This window comes from Acomys russatus, chromosome 19 (assembly GCF_903995435.1).
Source record: "Acomys russatus chromosome 19, mAcoRus1.1, whole genome shotgun sequence".
In the NCBI taxonomy this organism is placed as follows: domain Eukaryota; kingdom Metazoa; phylum Chordata; class Mammalia; order Rodentia; family Muridae; genus Acomys; species Acomys russatus.
The window spans coordinates 1,422,842-1,448,661 of record NC_067155.1 but is presented as its reverse complement, the minus strand read 5'-3'; the positions used below and the strand labels follow the sequence as shown (position 1 = coordinate 1,448,661).

Sequence of the window (25,820 nt, the reverse complement as noted above, 5' to 3'; positions counted from 1 at the left end):
TGGAAGAGACACACGTTATTGCCCCACTTGGGTCGCAGAGACATGCAAGTAGTTTATTGGGAGCGATCCTTAATGAAATCGCCTGTGGCCTGTCACACTGATAAAGGCACTTAGAGCCAATTCTGACCCGTGTAGATAACAAAATCTTCAATGTCACACGAAACAGGGAAGCCAGACTTCTGGGGGAGGGGGGGCTCACACAGCCCTTAACTTCACGTCTCTGCCTTTGCTTCCTGGTGCAGCAAGACTCCTGTTGAACTCACTGGGTAGCCCTGGCTGGCCTTGAACTTGGTGTTCTCCCAAACAGCAGAGGTTTCAGGCTGGAACCTCCAGGCCTGGCTGAGTTTTCCTCTGTTGCAGGCTGCCTGAGAGACTCTGAAGGACTACCTTCCTTCCCGGCCTCAGTTTCCCTTCTGGACCGAAAGAGTGTGGGCAAAAGTATCTTTGAGGTCAGTATCATTGGGAGTCCAGTGAGGACGTGACTGCAATACACGTTTTTTTTTTTCAGGCTGGGTCAGAGGTAAGTGTACTTCACGTTCCTTTTTTTAATTAATTTATTTTTTTAACTAGAGAGTCTTCCTCCTAGGAATCGAGATGGAACATAGACGTGAGAGTCCATCTGCACCCTTGGCAGTAGGAAACAGCAGAGGCAAGTGAAAAACCAACAAAAGACTAAGCAAGGAGGGATGGCTCGTTGCTTGGGCTCCCCAAAGGGGATCCAGGATTCTGTGATGTGGAGGGATATGTGTGCACCCCAGGAAAGAGGGATAGGAACATTCTTTCACATGGGCCCCGTTTGCTTCAGGAGTTTAGCCTTCCCCTAACACAGGGTGCTTAGAGAAATTTCTTGATGTCGGCCTCTACCGCAAGGACAGGGGGTGGAGGCCGCCTGGGTAGCTTCATAAGCTAGGTCAAGGACCGCAGCCAATAGCATCCGTGTTTCCCCGAACTGTCCAATGAGAACCTCCCTCATGATGTGGGGTTGATGAAGGCTTGCTAAAGGAAGTCCAGAGTGCTGTTTCGTCTGCATCCCCTCAAACTGCGTGCCCAGGGCCAGCACCGGGGGGGGGGGGGGGCGGGCTCTGCACCCCCAAACTCATGGACCCTCCGGCACTGCAGGGCCGGCTTCCTTTCCCTCTCTCCCAACTAGTCTTTGCTCTGTTTGCAGCTGGCCTCTTGGGCCAGGATGCAGTCTGGCAAAGTGGCGGCGCGTGGTGGGACTGAGCGGGGAGGGGGGCTCTTTGTAAGCACATCTGGGCCGCTCTGCAACCGGGAAGCTGCTGACAGACTGTTTGCCAATAAAGAAAGTCAGAGAGCCTAATAAACATCCAGATGGACCTCTGGTTTGGCAGGGCTTCGCAGGATGTACCTAGGCGGGGCCGGGCAGCTTTCTCCCCAGGGACCCCAAGACAGTGCAGACTCAGGGCTCCCTCCATTCCTCAGAGCCAAGAAGGCTCTTTTCCTTCTGTGAGGGCCCCGGGTTTCAGCCTAAGGCACTCAGAAGCACTGCTTCCAAAGCTCTGGCCCATACAGCTGGCTTCTATTGGACCAGCCCCCCCTTGATTAGCATATTGGTGGTGGAGCCAAAACCCTCTGGTGCCCAGAATTCACTGCCCTCATTAGCTCACATGGTCCTCCTCACAAGGTGACTCATGAGTTTTCGGCTAACTGCCTGGTACCAGGTTTGAGCAGAGAACTTAGCAAAATTGTCAAAACGGGAGGGCGTGTTCATCTTCAGCTCCAGGGTCTTGGTAGCAGCCAGACAAACCCACACTGCAAGGGAGAAAACGGAAGACCCACAGCAGCTCATAGAATCCCCTTGACATCTGCAAACTGGGCTGGCTGGGAAAGGTGGGGGAGAAGCCGCCCCAAACCTTCAGGTCTCCAATTTTTGAACTTTAACCATAAGCCATTCATTCATTTAGCAGTCAAAATCCTACATTTGTAGTCAGTAATAAACAAAGGGATTTGGGTTGCTCTGGGTGGAAGCAGAGGCCTGGGCTTCAACCAGTTTATCTCCCCCCTGTTTCTCCATTTCTTACCCAAGGAACTATCTGGAAGGTTTCTAGAACTTCACTGAGGCCCCACACGCCATCTTCGCACTAGGTCCTGCCTCAGTGTCCCGCTTATTCCACAGTTCCAGGTGGGCATAGGTGCTTCTCAAGCCTAGTCTGAAACAAGATGGGGGACATTTTTGTGTGGAGGAAATATCTCTGGCCTTTCATCCAAAGACCTCAGCATCTCCTTCTAGCCTTGGCCCTTACTGACCAAGCAACCTTGTATTTCACATCCTAAGCTTGGAGCCTCACACTTCCAAAGAAACAGCACCTGACAAGCGCTCAGTGTGGGCCTGGTGGCATTTGGTTGTCAGGTGGTGCTCCTGTGGTCATTTGATCTTTCAGAAGCAGACATATAGGAAAAAGTATGGGGTAAAAACTCCAACAGGATATCTGGGTCCCACCTCACCTTATAAGGCATGAAATGAGATAAGAGGTAGAATAGAAATGTTGGGGTGTCCCCTCCCCCTCCACACACACACACTCTGCAAAGCCAGTGCACGACACCCTATCTATTCTATTATTAGGGTGAGGAACTCAGCCTGGGATGCAATCAGCACAGACCTCAAACTGCTGTTTACAAATGTGGGGCATTTACTGAGACCTAAAATGTTATTCTTCAAATACCTTTTCCCCCACCCCGTTTGGTCTTTAAACCCATGTGGATTCTGAGGGGGGGAATTGAATCCATATGTTTCTGGTTCATTTGCACTGAACTCATAAAATGTAATTTTGCAACATCGAGCTTGAGTCCAGGTGCCTTTAGAAGCTTCATTTTTATGCCTTTTTTTTTTTTTTTACAAGGCCCCTCTCCCTCAGAGACAGGAAGTTCACTTTGCCAAGAGTGGACGGGAATTTCAGCAAAGCGGGGGGAGTTCTTCCTGGGGTCCCAGGAGTCCGAGAGCCGCTTATCTCAGACCCACCTCTTCTTCAGTCTCAGATAGGAGGCTGCAAGAGGTATCCATCAGGGAGGTGTCGCACCTGAGTGGAACCCAGGCTGCGGGCACGGTGGCTCGAGTGTTCTTTCTGATGGCCCACAATTGAACAGGGAGGCCAGCTACCTCCCTGTGGTGATGGGAACTCTGAGGCACAAGCAAGACAGGGGAGTGATAAGGGGAGGGAAAGGGGAGGGAGAGGGGGAGGGACAGGGAAGGGACAGGGACAGGGAGAGAGGGGAGGAGGAGGGAGAGGAAAGAGGGGGAGAGGAGAGAGGGGGGCACGGGGAGGGGGAGGGACAGGGGACAGAGAGGGAGGGAGGGGGAGAAGGGAGGGGGAGAGAGAGGAAAGGGAGAGGACAGGGAGGGGGGAGGGACCGGGAGGGACAGGGGAGAGGAAGGGAGATGGGGAGGGAGATGGGGGAGGAGGGAGAGGGAGAGCACTTCTAGACTGAGTGGTCCTATGGATGGGGATGCACTGCGGGATATGGAGAGAAAAGACGTAGTCCTGCAAGGCTCCTTTATCAGCACACTGTGGGCTCCTTGGTAAGTTAATGGTCATTTAAAAGTAAAATTTCCACCAGCTAATAAGGCCCCGGTCACAGGCTGCCGCTTACACACAAATACAAATGCAGGGACAGAGAGGTGCAGTGGGGTCATGGTTGGTGAGGCAGATAAGTGGGAATTTGGATTCTGGTCCTGAGTCTGGTACACTGTGACAGCCTCAAATATATGCTCTAATTAATTAGAATACCTTCTCGGGCTCTGTCCTCAACAATTACTTGGGCAAAGAAAAATAGCATGTCTTCCAAGAGTTTGCAAAGGTCTCGGTGCACTGTGCCTTGGTCAGCCCAGGGCAGTGACTGCCAGCAGTTTGCAAAACTGAGTCTGCTCACAAGGCTGGACCAGCTGCCTTGATGCAGACAGCGCTGCCTCCTGGGCCCTCTAGAAGACTTTGGATGATGACAGGGAGGGTTCCTAGACTAGGAAGACTTAAAATGATGAAGCCAGCTCAGTTGGGGTCCACCCTATCCACACCTAACACCCCAATTAAGGACAACTGAATTTAGCTATGCAGAGTGGTCCGCACATTAGCTGGGGTAAGTTTGGGGTTAGCGTACGACCCATATGGGGCTGAAGCCTGAAAGTTAACCCATCTTCCATGAATACCCATCCCTTCCCTCCCCAAACTAATACAGGGTCTGACGCTCCGAGGCTCGCTGCATTGAATGGCCCCATCATGCTAAACCAACTCTAGGAAAACTCAGCCTCCATGTAGGTGGGACCCACAGAAAACTCAGTGGAGATGCCAAGGGAAGCTTTGTTTTCCCTGTGAATGGACAGGTCACAAAAGTGGGCTCCCGTTTCTTTTCTCCTGCTGGATATATAGATGTGATGTTTGCAACCCAGCAGCCACCTTGCCACCATGAGGCAACAAGCCTCACATCCCAGGAATATGAACAGAAAACCCATTCAGGTTCCACGACGTATTCTTGTCAAACAGAGGTATCTGCGATTAGTGACTGCTACATGTGCAAAACAAAGCCCCGTGTCTCAAAAGCCTTTGTCAGTTCTCTAGTCCTTGTGACTAAAGACATTCTTAACTTACCCTGCTCAGTCTGAATGCTATGAGGGGCAGAGGTAGAAGGTTTTGGGTTGTTTCCTGTGCCTTTATTTTGCCTGTGTGCTTGGTTGGTTGGGGTTCGATGTTGTTTGTGACAGGCTCTTACTGGTAGACCAGGCCAGTCATCAAATTAGACAAAAGCTACAGAGGTCAGGGGCTCACATTGAAGTTTGTGATGCAAACTTAAAATCTTCCATTGGAGGGGGGGACTGGTACCATCCCCAAAAGCTATTTTTTCAGAGAAAACTAAAGTCCCAGGGCATTTCTGTAAGATGAAATAGCCTGTAATTTCAGAGGCTCAAATCCACACTGGAGAGGGATGGTGGCATTCCTGAATGTCCTTTAGCACACTAGGTATAACAAGGCATCCCAGAGCGCTCAGCCGGAGAATAAGCTGCACCCCGTTAAGGGACACACCCCAGTTTTGGCCATGTCCGTGTCACTCGGATGCCTGTCAGAATCAGGTGGCCTCGGCAAGGGCAAAGGTGGAGGGTGCCAAGGCCAAACACAGTGGACTCTGAGATACAGACCAGGTGATCACTGGGGTGTTGCGGGGAGTCGGAGTGGGGGAGTCCCAGAAGCACGAGGCAGGCAGGTCATCTGCTGGCTAGTGAAGTCTAGAGAGGAAGTGAGCCCAATGGAGTCAGCGTTCTCAGGAAGCAACTGCTATGTCAAACACGGTGATGCTTGGGGACATCTGGGTTACCTCAGCATCATGGGATGGGAGATCCCCCCAGGTGTGGTGACTTGCATGAGAAACGTCCCTCATATGCCCAGATACTTGAACACTTGGTCCCAAGTTGGGGGGGGGGGCTCAGTCTGGGAAGGTTTCGGGAGGGGGGAGCGTTTAGGAAGCGGATCCTTGATGGAGGAAGTAGTAGATCATGGGGGTAAGGATCCGAGAGTTCATAGCCTCACTCTACTTCCTGTTCTGTCTGTCTGTCTCTCTTCTCTGTCTGTCTCTTTCTGTCTCTGTCTGTCTGTCTCTGTCTCTGTGTCTGTGTCTGTGTCTGTGTCTGTGTCTCTGTCTCTGTCTCTGTCTCTGTGTCTGTCCTCTCTCTCTCTCTCTCTCCTCTCTCTCTCCTCTCTCTCTCTCTCTCTCTCTCTCTCTCTCTCTCTCTCTCTCCCCTTCCAACCACGGATGAAAACGCTGTGAAGCAGCTTCCGGCTGCTGCCCCGCCCCTTACCTGTCGCCATGCCTTCCCGTCATGAGATACTAGCCTTCTAGAACCGTAAGTCAAAATAAACCCTTTTCTCCTTCAGCTGCCTTGGCCGTGCTTGTGTCATTTTATCACAGCAAAGTAACTGGTCTACCACATTGTCTCTTCGCCTTCTTCTAGAGATCACAGTGTGCGGGGGCCGGGCCGGGGGCGGGGCGGGGGTATCCTGGGGCCTGACCAAGACAGAGCCTTGTTTTGTTTCCCCTCCAAAGACCTAGTTGTCTCTGGGCTCTTCTATTCTCAAGTTCTAGGCACATTATTTCTAACCTCAGGAGGGGGCCATCCACTGCCATCCCTTCCTGTATTCGCCAGCCTCTCATGCATGAGGCAAAATCTCTGACACAAACACCTCAAGGGAAAGAGGTTCGCTTGCTCTCAGAATTTCAGTCTTTCGTGGTGGGGAAGGTTTTGCAAGTGAACAGCTCAGGCAGTGGTGGCTGGTCACACGTGAGGCCAGGCTACAGGTCAGCACGTAAGCAGCTTCACAAGCCTGAGCGTCCAGGTTGCTTAGCAACCTCTGACGTCCTCACTGCTGCTACCACCGGGCCCTGGGTTAAAACGGACAAACCTGCCATCTGTTGCTCTCTTACTTTGTCTCTTATTCTCTTACACTGTCTGTCTGTCTGTCTGTCGTCTGCTCTGCTCCCTCCCTCCTGTACTTCTTTCTCTCCCCACGCTTCTATAATAAATATCCCCTTAATCCTAACAACAGGCCTCCTTGGCCTGTCCCCGGGGGACTCACCTCCACTAGCCAGGCGCCCTACCTCCTAAAGGTCTATAACCACATCACTTAGCACCACCAACTGGAGAGCAAAACTTCAAACACTGAATCTGCTTAGCTGGCTCCGTGGTAAAGGGCACTTGTTGCTCTGCAGAGGACATAGGTTCAGTTCCCAGCACCTACATGGCGACTACAACAATTTAAACCAGTTCCAGAAGACCTGATGCTCTTTTCTGCCCTCAGATGGCACTGGACACATTTGATACACATATATACATGCAGAGGAAAAAACAACCAAATACATAAATAAAGTTAAAAAAAATCTGAATTAAATTCAGAAAATGCACATGAGCATGCACACACACATACAAACACACGGAGAAGTGGAGGAAGAAGAGAGGGAGGTAGGAAGGGAATATCAACATAGTAAAAAAGTAAAAAGAAATAGCAAACTACCAAGGTTAGAAGTGAAAATGACTATCACCACCAACCTCAGGTTATTACAAACAGTTCTTTGTTATACTTTGGTAACACAGATAGAATTGATTAATTATGTTGAATATGGTGGCATACGCCTGTATTCCCAGCACTTGGGATGCTGACATGGAAGCTTCATAAGTTTGAGGCCAGACTGGGCCACACAATAAAACCTTGTCATTCACACACACACACACACACACACACACACACACACACACACACACACACATATATATATACACATTAACACCTGGAATATATAAAAGAACTAAACAAACAGCAACATCAAAATACCAAACACATAACTAAAGAAAACAAACAACTCAATTGAAATTTCATCTCACCCCCTTGATCAAGAAAACAACCAGCACCAGGCGTGGTGGTGGTGCACGCCTTTAATCCCAGTCCCCAGGAGGCAAAGGCAGGTGGATCTCTGTGAGCTCGAGGCCAGCCTGGTCTACAGAGTCCAGGACAGCCAAGGCTACATAGAGAAACCCTGCCTGGAAAAAAAAAAAAAAAGCAAACAACAAACAAACAAAAAGAAAAGAAAAGAATAGCAGTAAATGGGGGTGTGTGGGGAACAGGAGAGGGAGCCATAGAAAACAGTGGTGAGGGTGTGGGGCACACAAAGGAAGCCAGAGGGAAGACATCTCCAAAGTCAAAGTACATGTACAACATGCCTCAGCTATGGCACATGTGGCATCTGTGCACAGGATTGGACGTCCTACGCCACAGACGCTTGCTCAGCCGTGTTCACTGCTACTCTGGCTGGGAAATGGAAGCCGCCAGAAAGCCCTTCGGCTGAGAAGTGGGAAATGGAACTGTGGCACATAAACACTACGGAACACGGTTCAGCTATAAAGAAAAATAAAACCATGAACTTCGGGGTGGGGAGGTGGGGGTGGGGTGGGACATAGATGTAAGTAGGAAACGTCAGTGACCAAGGTGATGTAGACCCAGAAACACCAAGGGACCGTGTTGGGGGGAGTATAGGAAGGGGGCAGTGGGACACAGGTTCTATGCAAAGGAAAATGGGGGTAGCTGGGGAAGGGAGGGATGGGAACACAAGGAAGAAGAAGGAGTAAGCAACACTAAAGCTGTTTAAAGAATCCATAAGGAAGAACACCATTTTATGCTTACTTAAAAATACACGTACTATATATGTGTATATACACATACCTATATAGTTTCTAGTTTGAATGAAGTTCTGCCAAAAATTCTTTTTTACTAATTCCTTAAAGGACACATCTATTAAATCTTTCGTGAGAGGAAAAGGAATATATCAATGGACCCATATTTATTTACAGAGAGCGAACCAATAAAACGTCCAAAAAATTGCTACCAGATTAAAGTGGTCTCTCTGAGGAATTCCACAAAAGACTGAAAGAAGAAATGATGCCAAGTTTCAGAAGGTGGGAGTCAGCCCACATTCTAAAAGTTGGGAGTGCTGTGCCAACCAGTGTCTGACGAAGAAATGACAGTCAGAGCTAAGTACACGACCAAGCACAGGCCCTCAGCCCCGCACCCAGGAAGGAGAGGCAGGTGGGTGGGTGGCTAAGCACAGGCCTGCAGCCCCGCACCCAGGAAGGAGAGGCAGGTGGGTGGGTGGCCGAGTCCAAAGCCAGCCACAGGCTAAACAGTGAGACCTTCTTAAAACAAGAAATAAAACACAGAACAACATCTCTCATGGGCCCAGAGACAAAAATCCCCACAAAAAAATATTAGTGGACCACAGACCTAAACATGGTATGTCCAGAGAGCACCTTTCTTCTTGGAAGGAGACTGTCTGAAAATACTTCCTACAAAACATTTCAGAAAAAAGGGAAAAAATGTCTTAGGAAGGTCAGGCTTGCCAGGGCTTAGGCCCTGTTATATTGAAAGGGGTGAACAGGCAGTGACTCTACTCTGCGGGACACCATGATGCAATGGTGTAAGGTCACCATGACGTCACATTCCAACGACCTTCGCAGCCCAGAGAGTGAAGCTTGGGAGATTCTGGGATGGACTGAGCAACAACAGGAGCTGTCAATCAGTTGTGCAGTCACACTGTGAGGATGCACCAAGCTCACAGCAGAGGTGATGGGGGGCGGGGGAGAGGGGGACAGGCACAGAAACTGAACTCTCTGTTGGCTCTGTTTCTTAACAATTAAACTTTATTATACAACCCAACTAGTTTATACAAGAGGGAAAAAAGGTTAAAGAGAAAAAAGAGTGAACCTTCCGGTATCCGTTCCATGGGACGGGTCCTTAGGTGTCTCTGGCCTGTGTGCTGGTCCAGCCTGTTCGCTGATCCACGTGCGCTCAAGCCCGGTCTGAACCTGCTGTTGCTCTCTCCTTTCCACCTGTCTGGGTCATGTGCGAAGGGCGGTCTCTTTTTACCTTTGAGGCTTGATTAGAAAAAACAATAGTCCAGGTGGAGTCCCCAGGTCTGTTTTCTGAATTTTAGGAGGGACAGGCATGGAAACTGTGCTCTGTTCAACTTTTGTGTGATCGGCAAACACATTCCAAGGTCTATCAAGATTTGCATGAGTCAGAGTTGGAGAGGTGGGTCAGCAGTTAGTAGCACCGGCTACTCGTGCAGAAGACCCAAGTGTGATTACTGGTCCTCGTGGTGGCTCCCACTTGCCTGTAGCGCCATCTTTTAGGGGGTAGGATGGCCGCTTTTGGCCCTCACAGGCTTCTGCACACACATGGTATACATACACACATAAAAATAAACAAATAAACGGGTCTACACACATAAAAATAAACAAATTTTTAAAGATTTATTTATTACATATACAGTGTTCTGCTTGCATGTAGTACACCTGCACACCAGAAGAAAGAACCAGATCTCATAATTGATGGTTGTGAGCCACCATATGGTTGCTGGGAATTGAACTCAGGACCTTTGGAAGAGCAGCCAGTGCTCTTAACCACTGAGCCATCTCTCCAGTGTGACCCTCTGTGGGACCATTGGCTGTGCTCTCTTCGGCAACCTGTCTGGCCTCTTTGGACTTTCAAAAAAAAATGGAGACCACAAAAATAAAATGAAACCCCAGTGGCACACTACCGTGAGTGCTAAGGTGGCGGCTGCTTCTAGTGATAATGGTCAAAGAACAGATTGATTGATTTTTAAATGTGAAACTGGTATTTATCATCTTACAGAAGACTTTATAAGAATGGGCTGTGGATGTTTACCTGAGTGTGTGCGAGTGTGTGTGTGTGTGTATGTGTACATGCGTACATGTGTGCATGCATACGTGTGTGTACATGTGCATGCATGCACATGCGTATATTTGTGTGTATGCATACATGTGAGTGTGTCTATGTGTACATGTTCATGCATGTACATGCGTACGTGTGTGTGTGTGTGTGTGTGTGTATCTTTTAAATGAAACTGAAATGATTTCCCAACTTTAAAAAAAAAAAGTATAGAAAAATAAAAGAGCCAGGAACGGGTAGCTTCTCCTTTCAGCCATGTGTGAGTCAGGGTGCAAGCATTAAATAATTGCAACTCTCGGAGGTTGTTATTTAAAAACAATGGTCGAAATCAAAAGCAAATGTTCATGCTGAGGGAGAACAAAGAGGCCGTTAGAGAGACAGGACCACGACTGGACGCCACGCCCAGGGCCACCTGTGCACACTGGCTCTGGGTTACAAAGTCCGTAGGGATCCCAGATCCGGGTGCCCAGAGTCCAAAGGCCACAGACTGCCCAGGTACCCAAAGGGAAGTTTCACAGGGGTCCGCTCTCCACCTCAGGAGTGTCTCTTCTCATTTCTCTCTCCTCTGTCTCATTTGCAAGACAGATACTTTTAAGATGTAACTAAAATTATTGTACAATCTTTTAATCACTAGAAATTGCATATAATTATTTTACCTCCACTCCGGTGCCAAAAAAAAAAAAAAAAAAAAAAAAAAAAACTGTTGTGAATTACTTGGCTTCTCCAAGTGCAGAAAGAAATCGCTTCACTTGGGCGTTAATTAAGTATCCTCCCCACACTATCCCTGTCCATTAGCCTCCACCACGCTATGGTGGCGAGTGGTCATTACAACAGACAGAAATAGGAACATAAATTTTTTGCTAATGAAGATGTCAGTTGGAGATGCTGTCTATCTCAGACGGTTCTGATACTCACCGGCTCTTTTCCTTTTTCTTTTCTTCCATCTTGTACCTTTTTCGCCAGTTTCTCAGAGACCTGCACGGAAGGGAAGTTCTCTCTTCTTGATAGATAGCTAGTGCGCACTCTTTACAGAAGATTGAGGACTGTACTCCCGTCTCTATTAAATATTCCATTGATTTTTAAAATCGCTCTCTTTCTTATCAGACCTTGCAGGGTCTCGGCCTGGGAAACCTTTTGACCTGTGCGGCCCCACCCCCCACCCCTCACATGTATGAGGCCAATGTACTAGAGACCGGGGCAGTGTGCATCTATCTGTTTATGGGGCGATGGCGGTCCATCCGTCACGGATGCTGTGTGTCCAACATGCTTTGCCCCCTCAGTGCAAAGTTCACTCGCTCTAGGTTTTTAGAGCTTGTTCAGAAACATGTCGGCTCTGCCCTGTGCTGGAGACAGTTTGTGCTGGGAATCCGCAGCACTGCTGTGGTCTACCTGTTGTCTGCGCTGATTTGGGGAACGAGACAGATGCCTGGCCCCTGGCTCCTTGTACCCACACAGCGAGGTGAGAAAAAGGTATTTCTTGTTCGTGCTTGCGACGCCAGCAGAAACCACGACACAGTTTCCCCATATCTGAGCCAAAGACCCACAAGGCTGCCCACGTCCGAAAACACCTACTGACTTGTCTTAGGGAGGAAACGGAATCCCGCAGGCAGCGTTTTGCTGTCGTTGCTGTAGCTGCTGCCGTTTGATTGATTTTACTAACACTGAGAATCGAACCCAGGACCTTGTGTGTGCCAGGCAGTTGCTCTACCACTGAGCTACATTCTCTGACCTCATTTTTGTTTTTATTTTGAGATTAAAATCTCCATAAATTGTCTAGGTTGGCTTTGAAAACTAACTCTCTCTCTCTCTCTCTCTGTGTCTCTCTGTCTCTCTGTCTCTCTCTCTGTCTCTGTCTCTCTCTCTCTGCATGTGTGTGTGTCTACATGCGTGTGCATCCCAGGGAGATCTTTAACTTACAACATTTCTGCCTCAGTTTCCCAAACATCTGGGGCCTCTGGCATTCACCACCACTCTATGTACCTTAGGGAGGTCTTTTAAGGACCAAGTACTTTGGAAAGTGCAAGTACCGCCTATCTCTACCTAGGTACAGGCTTGCCACGGCTCTCTTTGTCCTGTGTGGAGTCATCAGGCTGCCCGTGCATGGCGCAGCCTCTGAGTCTAGGGTCAGGGAGGCTGGTCCGCTGCAACTCACAGCCAGCATTCACTGTGCACTCACTGCCGCCTGCTAGCAAGAAGTGGCACTAACAGACATAGTGACTGCTCATTGGTAATTCTCTACCACAGTAGAGTTAGCTGGTCCGGCTGTCAAAGGGATTCCAAAAATATCTATTCTCCAGAAAACTTCCAGACAGGTTGTGTTGAAGGATTATTTTAGAAATAATATTTTAACACATTAAAATGACTATGACAAAGCCACCCTTTGGATTCAGTCAAGCTAAGTATGAATGGCCGAAATCCAGGTCCAAGATCAGAATTCTTTAATTCCAGTGCCCACTAGTAACCACTGGCTTGACTGCAGTGTGTGTGTGTGTGTGTGTGTGTGTGTGTGTGTGTGCGTGTATGTGTGTGTGTGTGTTAGTAGAGGCCTGAGATTGACCTCAGGATGCCTTCCTCATTAGGTTCCTCACCTCACTTTTGAGAAAGAGCCTCTCACTGAACCTGGACCTGTCCATGTTGGCTAGGTGGGCGGGACCCTGAGCCGCTCGGATCTGCCTGTCTCCCCCCGCCTGTCCTGGGGTCACAGGTACACACCGGCTCGTCCAGCTTTACACGCAGACTCACCAAACTCTGGTGCTTATGGTCCGATAGCAGGAGTTTGCCTGCTTTACACACTGTTCCCTGTGTTGCCCAGGACATAGGGCAGCCTGAAAGTTGACCCACAAAGTATGGCAGAACGTGTCTTGCAGCCAACCCAGGTCATGTGAGGATGTGTGGCAGCCATCCAGCCTCCCTCACACTTCCGGACAAGGACACTCTTAGGTCCTCTCTCCATTGGTTGTTATCCATAAGGCTTGAGGGATAAATGAACCCAAAGAAACTAGGAATTAAGAAGGTTCAAGCAAAAGTGCATAGAGTGAGAAAATTCAGATCCAAAGACAGGGACAGAGCACGAGGCAGGGCAGTAGCCAGGGCACTCAGGAAGACCGTTCTGTGACCTCTGACCTTAGTGATGCCTCATTTTTCCGTACTTAAAGAAAAACTTTGGATATACACGTTGTCAATAGCTTAAACTCACAACGACACCAAAATGCCGTGCAATGCCTGTACAAGTAACCAAGAAACAGATCTTGCCACCGAAATAAGTAACCCGAAACCAAGCGTCACAAAAACAACAAAACAGCAACAGCTCAAGAGTCTCTCAAAGCACGTTTGTTCAGAGTCCTTGGTCCACTCTGTGTACCAAGCCAGTCACTGAAAGGTGAGCAAGACACCAAACCCATTCCCCTAGGATGCACCGACCAGAGATCACATAGTCAGATGATGGAACGGGTGACAATAGGAGGCCTTGGGCCCTTTACAGTGTTACAAGGTGGATGGTTCCCCTACCCGTAAGTCACTTTGCTAGGCTGTATAAGGCTCAGAAATTAGAACTCCCTTTAAGGACTTGCCTTCGAAAGTACTGACCGTGGAGCTGGGGGCCATGGTTCAGTAGGTTCAGTAGGTAGGAAGAGTGCTTGACGCACAAGCATGAAGCCAGGAGTTCAAATCCCCAGCATCATGCCTAGCCGAACTAGTGAGCTCCAAGTTCAGTGGGAGACCCTGCCTCACGGGAATGCCTTAGAGAGCCATAGCAGAAGACGCCTGACACCGCCCCCTCTGGCCTCTATACGTGCAAACATTAGCAAGGGGAAAAAAGAAAGAAAGCCCTGGCTGGCAGTGAGCTGCACTCAGGGATGGGGAACACCTTTGGGATGCAAACTTTCCCAAAGAGCTCCTGACTGGGGGGAGGGGTCCTCGCTCTGTCAGCAGAATCCTGTCAAGGATTACACCCTGATGCTCAGACTTCTCTCCCTCACACAGAGACAGTGCATGAAAGCCTGGCAGAGGTGGCTGCCCCTGGACGCGAGGACTCAGCACCACAGACCTAAGGGGAGCATCCCCCCTGATTACAAATAGCCGCCAGCGTTACAATTATAGGTCACGTGTGCCGTGTTTTAACCGTATGCGCCATGCCGTTCTAGCAACACCCAACCTCGGTTCTTACTGTTCATCTTCCAGAAGCCAAGAGTGGGAAAGGCAGAAGAGCCACTGGGGAGGAGCCCCGAGGAGCAGGGTGGGAGTACGGGGTAGCACGGAGGGGCCCGGAGGAGCAGGGTGGGAGCATGGAGGAGCATAGAGGAGCCCAGAGGACAAGGGTGGGAGCACCGAGGAGCCCGGGGGAAGCAGGGTGGAAGCACGAAGGAGCACAGAGAAGCACAGAGGAGCAAGGAGGAGCACGGAGGAGCAGGGTGAGAGCCTGCCTCTGACTGGGAAGGCACCTGTCTCTCTAAACCCCACCCCCGACCCCAGCTTCAACTCGCAGCAACAGCATCGCCCCTTCAGGAAGACCCCTGCCCTCATGCCAAACTCAGGTCGATACCGTTATTTAAAGGGACACGACCCAATTTATTCCCATATCAATTCTCTATATCATTTACCTCAGCACCGATTGTATCATTCACAAATTAGCATTCGGCAGCAATTTCGGAGCCTCCCCGTATAAAACTATTTAGCAATCTAGCCAAGAAAAGGAGAGATGCACAGCGAAAGCCAGGGCGTCGAACCTAATTCTCCTCCTTATCTTCCTGTTACATATTGACATATTTGAGGCCATTCAAAAGCGTCCAACTTGTCTTGCCAGGGTGCAAATCAGAGTATCGACAGGGTGGGCTATTTAACAGCTTTATTTAAATGTTAGAGTCCTATCTCAGTGGGGATCTGCTGCTCCAACCAGCTTCTCCCGCAGAATGGTCAAACTTTCGTTTGGAGGGACTAAAGACACCTCCGATTCCTTCCATGGGCCATGACTATTATGGGATGCTTGCTCTAGTGCAGGCAGACATCTTCTTTCAGATCACCTCATTGCAACAGTCTAGTCCCGGGCACAGCTCCGTGCCACGCGTTAGGTACATACCATAAAGAGCCTGCTGTGACTACATTGCTAAGAAAGAAAGCCAGTGGGGCACGGCGGGACACGCCTTTCATGGAGGCACTCTGGTGGCAGCAGCAGATGATCTCTGAGCTGAAAGGCCAGCTTGCTCTGCGCAGTGAGTTCTAGGGCAGCCAGTGTTAGAAAATGGGAGCTTGTCTCACATAAGGGTTGAGGGGCGGAAGAGAGCTTAGCTTCTGCTTCGCTGGCATGTGTGTTCGTCAACCACTCACACATCTACGCGAGACGCAGTGCAGTCAGCCTCGGTACGCTGTCATGGAAGAGCCCCGCTCCCATGTATTACTTGTCTACTATGGATCATCTCAGGGATTGAAAAAAGGGAAGCAGTCACGCCAACAACAGCAAACATGGCACGGTCTGTGGTGGAAATGCAGTGCCTATGGCCCAAATTTATCTTGAGCAAGGCCCAGCGCCTAGGAGGGCATATGGCCGCCAGACCTAACCTACCGATCCCTCCAGGAATGGCCCGTACTGCAGAAAGTCACTTCCACCAAGGGCAGGGTCTTTCCTGCTCATGCTTTCAGAACCAATGACATGGCATGACTTCAGGGTGGTAGACCCTTTCCTAGTATGTACCCTCCCCAAAAAAGGACTCTTTGGAGAGGGTCTATTCTCACTGTATAGCCCCCCCCCCCACTTTGAGTGCTGGAATGTTCTATGACGTTATTTCTGGGGGACACACGATCCCATACCTACTTACCTCAGATCATAGCAGACCAAAGTAAGGGCACCATCAGAGCCAAACTTGGTGAACCAATGAGTTTACCTGAGCAATTTGCACCAGTGTGAGTGAGGGGGTCGTACAGAAGCATAAATGACTCAAAGACAGCAGCATCACCAAAGCCCAACCTAGCACAGATGGCAGCTCACAAATCCCAAGAACCTGAAACACAGCACAGGACTTGGCAGGCAGCGCAGCGGGTCAGAGAGTGTCTTTTTCCAGGCAGCTCAGCTTGTCTGAGAGTATCTCTCAGTAGTCCTTAGTCGCATATCAACTTGGAAAGGGAAGGAGGCACCTAGCGAATCTGGTCAGTTCCAGGGACTTCCTGAAGCTTTGGTTGTTTACTTCCTAATCTTGCGAAGCCTCCGCTTAACAACTTCCGGGTCTTTCCTTTGGGGGGGAACAGTTCACTTGCCTTTAGAACAGTGGTTCTCAAATTTCCCAATGCTGAGACCCATATTCATACAGTTCCTTGCATTGTGGCGACAGTGTTGGGAAGAAATATTTATGGTAAAGGCTGTGCCTGAGAGATTGGTATTAGTAGCTTTTCTCTTGTGTGACCAAACGTCTGACTAGAACGGGAAGGAGGAAGAGTTGTGTGTAGGACATGAGTGGTAAGGGCATGCCTACATCCACCTACACAGCACAGAGCACACAGCTAAGCCGTAGACACGGGTACCTGCTGAAGGAGCATGCTATGCAGGAAGCCTGGGCTCCTTGGGAATAAGGCGAGCCCAACAGAGAACATCTGCAGGGCCAGGACCATCAGCAGTGCTCAGCAGAGCCACGGCAGCTGGGTTGGGCAACATAGTCTTAGATCATCAGAGCCACCGGCTTTGGTCTCAGCCTCGGGGACTAAGTCTAGCTGCAGAATGGAGAGGTGGGACCATAAATCCCCAGAAGGTCCAAACAGTAGAGCATCACGTCAAACAGGCTGTTTCCTAAGCTGAGGATTCACCATGTCAGTCACGCTGGGCTTCAGAGCTTACTTGGCATGGGATTATATTCACTGCTCTTCCATTTCTGTGATGAAATGCCGTGACCAGAAGGAGGGGTTTATTTGGGCTTACATTTTCTTTTTATTCTTTCTTTCTTTAAGAGTCATCTTTTTTTATATATATTTTTATTATAGTTGAGGTGGGGGGCACGGAAGGGACCATGTGGTTTCTGGGAATCGATCTCAGGACCTCTGGAAGAGCAGGCACTGCTCTTAACCACTGAGCCATCTCTCCAGCCCTGGGCTTATATTTTCAGAGGGATAAAAGTCTACCAGCACCACCATTATCATCAAAGAGAAGAGGCAAACATGGTGGCTGAAACAGAAAACCTTCATCTGCAAGCATGAAACAGATAGAACAAACTAGAAATATGGTCTAGGGAAGTCTGCCCCAGTGACACACTCCTCCCAACAAGGCCACATGTCCTAAACTTTCCCAAACAATCAATGCAACCCACTGAGGACCAAGCATATAGTGAGAGACTAGAGTGGTCATTTCTCGTTCAAATCATTGCATGGAAACTCCTTCCTCTTTATTGCTCTTTGTTCCGGAAATGGAGCTGTGTATTCTGTATGTGTCCCAGCACTGTATTCTGAAAACACATACTGTCTTGGTTTCACAAGTACTGGAGAGATAGGATAAGTGGCCCTTTCAGTTCTTTCCCAGGCGGCTGCTGAAGATGGCGGAGGGGCAGGTTTTAGTGCTGGACTGCCGAGGCCATCTTCTGTGCCGCCTGGTGGCCATCGTGGCCAAGCAGGTGCTACTGGGCCACAAGGTGGTAGTGGTACTCTGTGAGGCCATCAATATTTCTGGAAATTTCTACCGAAACAAGTTAAAGTATTTTGGCCATTCTCCGAAAGTGGATGAACACCAACCCCACTCGAGGCCCCTATCACTTCCGAGCCCCGAGTGGCAGTTTTTGGCACACTGTGCAAGGCATGCTGCCCCCCAAGACCAAGAGAGGTCAGGCTGTCCTGGAGCGCCTCAAGGTGTTGGATGGGATCCCTTCACCCTATGACAAGAAAAAGCAAATGGTGGTCCCTGCTGCCCTCAAGGTTGTGTGGCTGAAGTCTGCCAGAAAGTTTGCTTACTTGGGTCGCCTGGCTCATGAGGTCGGGTGGTAGTACCAGGCAGTGACAGCCACTCTGGGAGAGAAATGGAAGGAAAAGGCCAAGATCCACTATCGGAAGAAGAAGCAACTCTTGAGGCTACGGAAACAGGCAGAGAAGAATGTGGAGAGCAAAATCAGCAAGTTCACAGAGGTCCCCAAGGCCAACGGGGACTCCTGCTGTGAGCCCAGTAAAGACTGTTTGCCTAAAAAAAAAAAAAAAAAAAAAGTCCCCCTTTCAGTCTGAGACCCATCTCCTGCATGAAAGACTTTGGACTCAGGTAATAAAGTGTTGCTAGAATAAACTATGATTTTAGGGGCTGTTGGGATGTTACGATTGTGTGTTGAAAGCAAGAAGGAGCTAGGTTTTGGAAATCCAGGAATGAAGTGGTGTAGACAGCATGTTTGTGTCCCCCACACTGGTGAAATGTAAGCCTCCGTATAATGGTTTAACAAGGTAAGGGGTGGATTTGTTGAAACTTCATTCTCAACACGATGCTCTAATGAGGCAGAGCGTCTGGAAGGTTGTTAGTGAACTCAAGAGGAAATGGAAAACCAAAGAGCATTTCCGTCCCCTCCAACCTGTGAGATTACAGGAAGAAGACGGTCTACTGTGATCCACGAAGTGGAGTCTTGCCAGACACCAAGTCAGCCACTAAGTGACAAGGTTACAGACCCAAGGGACCCCACTCCCCCAATGAGATGAGTAGCACACTGCATTATCTCTGCGAACGGAAGAAAAGGGCATTCTAGAAGGTATTATCTAGGCTACACTATGGAGAGAAATCAAAGATGGATGACCATGATACCTCAGGATATTACACTGATTTAAAAAAAAAAACAAAAAACAACAACAACAAAAAAAAAAAAAAACCAGACCAGAACAGTTTTCAATGAGAAGCCTGTGGAAGGAAGATACTACACGAGGCAAGTGTACCTCTTGGTAATATTCCCTAAGCTCCTTCCAGAGGGAATTGTTGACCTCCACAGAAAAGGAAACACCCAGATGTACTGAAGGCTGTTGGGATCAGGGTCTGACTCTACACCAATGATCAGAGAGCCAAGTGATTTCGGGGGTCTTCTACTGTCGTAGCACTTAAGAACATTGTCTTGGTCAGTTTCTTATCACTAATAATACCTGTCATAAGTAACTCGATAGAGGATTTGTTTGCCTCACAGCCTCATATGTTTTAACACATCACAGTAAGAGGCAGGAAGCAGAGACAGAGAATTTGTGAGTATAGTTCCCAGCCTGTGGGATGGTACAATCTCCATTTATGATGCATCTCCTCATCCATGCCATTTCAAGAAAATCCCTCAAAAATGTTTTTTAAATGTGCTATGTTAATCTCCTAGGTGCCTCTCATCCAATTAAGTTGACCATCCAGATTAAACATTACCAAAATCCATCTAATCGTTGGACTCACAGCCAAAGTCCACCTCGTGACAACTCCACTGGGTTCATAGACATTGTGGTGGAGACTTTTCAGTCTCTCTGTGGACGTCAGTGTAGATGTGCTGAGAAATTCGGTCCCTTGATTGAGTACTCCCAACATCTATCAATATTAAAAGTAAACCGAAGGACTGTTTTCTAGAGAGATGGCTGAAACTGGTCTTCCTTTTAAAGATCTAAGAAGTTCAAGGTTTGGTGGTTTGTATCGCATCTCCATTTAAGTCTCTAGTCTAGTCACGGGAAAGAGCAGACAGACCCTGGGATAGAGCAGTGGGCCCCTCACACTCATCCATGCAATCACCCCAACTGCAGTTCTCCTATCAAATGATCTCTTCCCCAGAGCAGATAAATATGTCTTCAAGACTATAGTATGCAGCCTCTGATTTAGTGACTGCATTTTTATCATAACCAGAAAGCTTTTCTGTTTCTGATGAAAAAACTATTCCAGGATGAAGAGCTGCAGGCACTGACAGGTTTCCCCAAGAGCTGTGTCAACATTCTTTCCCTCTGTGGTAACACAGCCAAAAGCAATCCGAATCATTCGAGCTTCTCGCAGAACACCCTACTGATCCCCTGTATCAATAGCACCCGCTTAGCAAGACTCAAGAATCCAGAAAGGGTATGCAAACAGAGCCTAGCAAGTCAGAGGCCATGGTGGAGTACCTGGCTCTGTCTCTCACACGGTGGAACCCTAGCCCCTAGGAGACAGTGCTAGGAGCTTATTTCAGAGGGCACTAGGTGTAGATGAAGTGATGAGGTTAGGTGCTCCACGGCAACACTGGTACCTTTATCAAGAAAGAGGCTACAGCACCTCCGCATGCTTGCCCTCTCGCTCTCTTTACCACATGAAGAGAGAAGATGAAGAACACATCCATCGGCAAACCTTGCCAAGAACCAAACCAGCCATGACCTTGATCTTGGATCTTCAGTCTCTATAACTATAAAAGATTCATTTCTGTTGTCTGAGCATGCAGTCCATGGTACGTTCGGTGTAACAGCCCAAACTGACTGAGACAGAGGATTTGGTAAAACACACACAGGTTCCTGAGGTTAAAGTCTTTCAGAGGGTTTGTTGAATCTGTAGCTTATTTCAGAATTCAGTACTAAGTAGGCAAGGCATCCTTCCGCAGTGACAGATGAATAATCGCCTCCCATCATAGAGAGGATGCACCACAACCAGGTTCTGGAATGCTTAGGCTCTACATCCGGAAACGCTCCTCTTTACTAATATGCCAGGACATATGAAAACCTGCTAGCTTCAAGCAGGGCCCCAAAGGGACAAGGCTCTGGTGTCACCCCAGCCTGTGGTGTAAGTGGCCCAGAACTCTAAGTTGTAAGGCATCAAATTATCTGAGAAGAGAAAGAGCTGTGTGGAGGAAGAAACACAGTGCAGTTCTTCGCATTTGAGGATCAGGGCCCATCTGCAGCAGGGAAGGTGCCTTCTGGGAAACATTTCCCTTCGACCCTTCCGGAGCGATAGGTGTCGTCCTCCCTTTGTCAGCAAAACTTCTCTTTGCGACAAACAGAGACCAATCACAGAAAACCACAACCAGGCCAAAGTGCAGAGTGATGGAGCCCTCTCCCAATAGCTGCATCCACAAAACAACCACTGCCTCCTCCGAGGCTCAGGGAACACTGGGAAACAACCATTGGAATGAAGAGTAAGAGACGAAGGACCAGGGACTTCGTTGTGAGGGTGTACATGCTAGAAATTTCAGACACTGCACCCATGAAATGTTACCAGCATAGCTGCCTAAATATGAGCTGAACAAAGGCAACAAGAGTAGACGCGCCAGAGTGGTGGGGGAATGGCTCAAGACCTCAACTCTACACAGAGAAACATTACGGGATGCTGTGAGAGAAATAGCTTTCCCCAGGGGACAGCACACTGGCTGATTAGCCACTATCAAATAGTCACCCCTGAAAACATGCATACAAGTAACATAGACACACCAATCAGACTATATTTAGGAATATTTATGTATATGTATGTGTATATGTATATGTATATATATGTAATATGTGTGTATATGTAAGTGCCTATAACAATAATTAATGTAAAGAAGGAGGCCATGAATTTGAAAGAGAGTGAAGAGGGTTTCGAGGACAGAAAGGAGAATGATGTAATTATAGCCTCAAAAAATAATTTTAAACAGTAGAAAAGGGGGGAAAAAAGAAAGGAAGAAAGAAAGAAAAAGAAAGAAAAGAAAGAAAGAAAACCACCTCCCACCTCAGTTTGAGCACAAAGCTCTGGTAAAGATGGGTCAGTCCCAGTTGTGTTGTGAGCTACTTCGAGTAACAACAGCCAGTGGGTGGCAGCGGGGTGGGGGCGGGCAGTGACAGACTATGGGGGGAGGGGAGTGGCTCACCTCAGACCAGATGCAGCTGGAGCCACAGGGACAGGCAGGCAGGCAGCAGATCCAGCTCACCTTCATGCCGCTCTCCACTCATGGGCCAGCACCTGTCTGCCTGCCCACTCTACAGCTGTGGGGGCCCTGGCGGCCAGTGGTGTTGACTCTGAGATGGGTAAACTCATATGGAAACTAAAGATGGCCAAGGGCGGTAGCCACCCTCCTGCCCCACACTCAGAATTGGCTATGAAGGAAGGGACAGAGCGGGGATCCTGGCTGGGTTAGTCTGAGCAGGTGCAGTTTGCATGGGCAATGAGATAGGTCAAGGCTATGACGCATGCGCTGCCTAGAATTCTTTTAGAAGATGGAACTCTACTTGAGAAAAGGCCCCCACCAGATTGGCCTGTGGGAAAGCCTATGGTGCATTTTCTTGATTGATGATTGATGTCGGAGGAACGCGCTGTGGTCAGCGTTTCCCCTGCACTGGCACTCTAGGGTCTGGAAGAAAGTGGTGTGTGCAAGCTAAGGGGAGCAAGCCCTCTTCTGCGCAAGCAGCACCCTCCTGTCCTGTCTCCAGGTTCCTGCCCTGTTTGAGCTCCTGCCCAGACTCCTCCAGTGATGGACTGTAATATGGAAATATGAGCTGAAACAACCCTTTTCCTCTCCAAGGCACTTTTGCTCATGGTGTTTTATCACAGCAAGAGAAACCATAACTAACAGGTCGGGGTGGTGCACACCTTCAATCCCAGCACTGGGGAGGCAGCAACAGGAGGATCTCTGTGAGTTCAAGGACAGCCTGGTCTCCAGAGCAAGTTTCAGGACAGCCAGGGCTACCCAGAGAGACCCTGCCTGGAAAACCGAAAATAAGAAAAAGAAGAAGAAGAAGAAGAAGAAGAAGAAGAAGAAGAAGAAGAAGAAGAAGAAGAAGAAGAAGAAGAAGAAGAAGAAGAAGAAAAGAAAGAAAGAAAGAAAGAAAAGAAACTTTAACTATGCAATGCATATCGAGACATCCTAGGTAGCAGGGAATAAGAACCATTAAAAAAAATATGCCTTCATCCTGTGGGGAGTGCTTTTTATTGAAGAGCTAGTTAATCGTATGTGCATGTGTGTTTTGCCTGTATATATGTAAACGCATCATGCGTGTACCCTCCAGACGTGAGAATAAGGTGTTAGGTGCCCTGAGCTGGCATTACAGGGGGTCAATACCCACCATGTGGGGGGCTAGGGACCAAACTTGGCTCCTCTGCGAGAGCTGTCTCCAGCCCCATCCATGCATCATCTTTTCTCTTTCTTTCTGCATTTTGTGATGGTTTGAGATCTTGAGATGTCGCTGACCCAGGATAGACCTCTCCCACGGTGAGCTAAATTTCAGAGTCTGCATCGTCTCCCCTGGCTACATCCCTCGCAGAATAAAACCAATCCATCCAAAACCCAAACTCCTCTCTCTTACCACCTCTGTTATTGAACCTGAATCATTCTCTTGCCCTTTGGGGACAATAGTCCCTTTGCCCTAATCAGCTTAAGAGTCGGGAACCAGACAGCCAGGGTCAGTGCTGATACCTTGGAGTCTGCCAACATGACTCAAACCAGCCAACATTGCGCCTAATTAGCCTGCATATGCTGACTCATCCATCTCTGCCCCCCCCCCACTCCCCCGACTCCCCGGGGATACCACAGAGACTCTTGTCCGTGCCTCCCCTCACCCCTTCTACGATCCTGAAGACCCTTCTGCCTCACAGTGTGCCCTGAATGATGTGGCATGGCCACTCTCCAGGGCGGGGCTGTGACAGACTACTTACTCACCGGTGGGCAGCTTCTAACCTATTGGCCTCGTCATAAGACTTTTATTTAGCTATTGTGATCGCAGAGATAAAGAGATCCGGAGTGGAGGCGCGAGGAGTCACATATGGTAGTAAATGTAATGCTTTCCTGAGAACACTTCCAGTGGAAAAGGCTGAGTAGACACTCCGGTACTGCGCCATGGACTCGCAGGCAGCATCACCAAGGTAGGAGGGATGATGGGAGTTAAGCCCGGACTTCCACTTACCAAGTGACCAACGCTCCACCCGACTATCAGCAACAGCCACCGACACTGCGACCAGACACAGCGCTACCCCTTGAGGAAACCAACCAGCCTTGTGGTTCAGCAGTACTGAACAAGAGGAGAAAGGGAGTCCGGCTGCTAGGTGGATTGTTTTCTTTCTAGACGGCTCTATGGCCATTTCTCGCTATGAAAGGTGGCTCGCCTTGCTCCCGAGCCCACCCAAGACCAGCCCCTGAGCATAGTGCCTGTGTGGACCACCACCATGCTGTGAAGTCAGGACTAGCAACTGCTGTTGATGCCCACACTCCCCTAGGAAACCCAACTCCTACATGCCCTGGGGCAAGATGACTCCCCCAGAACCACCTGGGTAAACCCCAAGCCATGCACAGCTGGCCCCTCTCAAACCACTTAGGATTGAAACTTCTGTTTCTTATCAGCTCTTGGCAGGGTCCCCTCAAAGCGCTTACCACATCATAGCATTTAAAACTTTCTGGTGCAGTCAGGTTTCCTTAATAGACCCCTATATCATGATGCTTGGCGCAGGTCCACCTTACTCAAGTATCTGTCCCTTCCTTCACTTTGGGCCTCCTTCTCGCATGTAGCAAATATTCAGGAAGAGGCAGGTCCCCTCCCTCTGGGGCAACTGATCCTTATATTGAAGACAGAAGTGTGAATCGTGAAGGTAAAAGTGAAAAATGAAAAACAAGCCTTGAATAAAAGTTATAAATTGTGCTCAACAAAGCAAGGAAGAAAATAACAGTTCAAGGTCAGCAGCCTTCTTCTAGAAGCAGGAGGTTTCTGCGCTGGTCAGCGGCTGCTGCCAATCGCTGCTCTCCTTCCCTTCCTGTTGCTGTTCCATGGAGAGGTTCTGTATTGAAGTCGCCCTGGTACACCTTACTGATTGCTGTTTGCTTCATCCCTGTAATCTTACTCTTAAACAAATTCTCCTCCTCACCATCCACTCCAGCCCAACCTAATCAGGTGACAGCGGCCTCCAGATTGCAGTATCCACCCCACCCCTAGCCCCACCCCCACCCCTTCCCTTACCCCTACCCCCCATCCCCACCCCTGCCCCACCCCCATACCACCCCCATCCCCACCCCTATCCCCAACCCCACTCCACCCCTACCCCGTCTCCACCCTACCCCCATAACTACCCCCATCCCACCCCCACCCCACCCTCACCCCTACCCCCACCTCTCAGACTGAGCACCGGCCCTAGGGGCAGCAGCTAGCACTTGGCGCCTAGGGGCCTGTGTAAGGGCAGATGTTGCATTCTCTTGGGCCCTGCTTAGGATGTTCTTCCTGCCTGGGGCTCCCAATATTCCTTCTAGTTGCTTCTCAGGCTCCTCTCATCTCGCAACTCTGAGTCCTGCGTCCATATCCCTCTGACGACAGGTAAGAAAATGAAGTTGGGGCAAGCCGTCATCATCACCCTGCAGTCCTCTCCAACGGGTCTGCTTGTTTTCTGGTTCTGCAAACTTAGAGAAGCTTCTTAATTCTTCTGGTCGTGATGCTCATGAGGAAGAGGGGGGAGGAAGAGGTGGGGGGTGGGGGAGGGAGCTGGAAGGGCAGAGAGAGAGAGAGAGAGAGAGAGAGAGAGAGAGAGAGAGAGAGAGAGAATGGATTTCTTTTTAAAACTAAAAGATAAAAGCAGGTGTGTAAGATGAGACTGCAGTGTGGAACTCTATCCTGCAGACTCCCGTCCCAGCCTCCTGCCCTCCCAGGTCCCTACCCCCACCCCCACCCCCTCCTCATTTCTCCCCCCCCCCACCCCCCCCAGCCCTGGTCCTA

General features: G+C 49.2%; 1 pseudogene; it reads left to right on the top strand.

Moving 5' to 3' along the window:
* The first annotated feature begins 17,749 nt into the window (after window positions 1-17,749).
* On the top strand, window positions 17,750-22,267 carry LOC127202976 (60S ribosomal protein L13a-like; annotated as a pseudogene).
* Window positions 22,268-25,820: the final 3,553 nt, after the last annotated feature.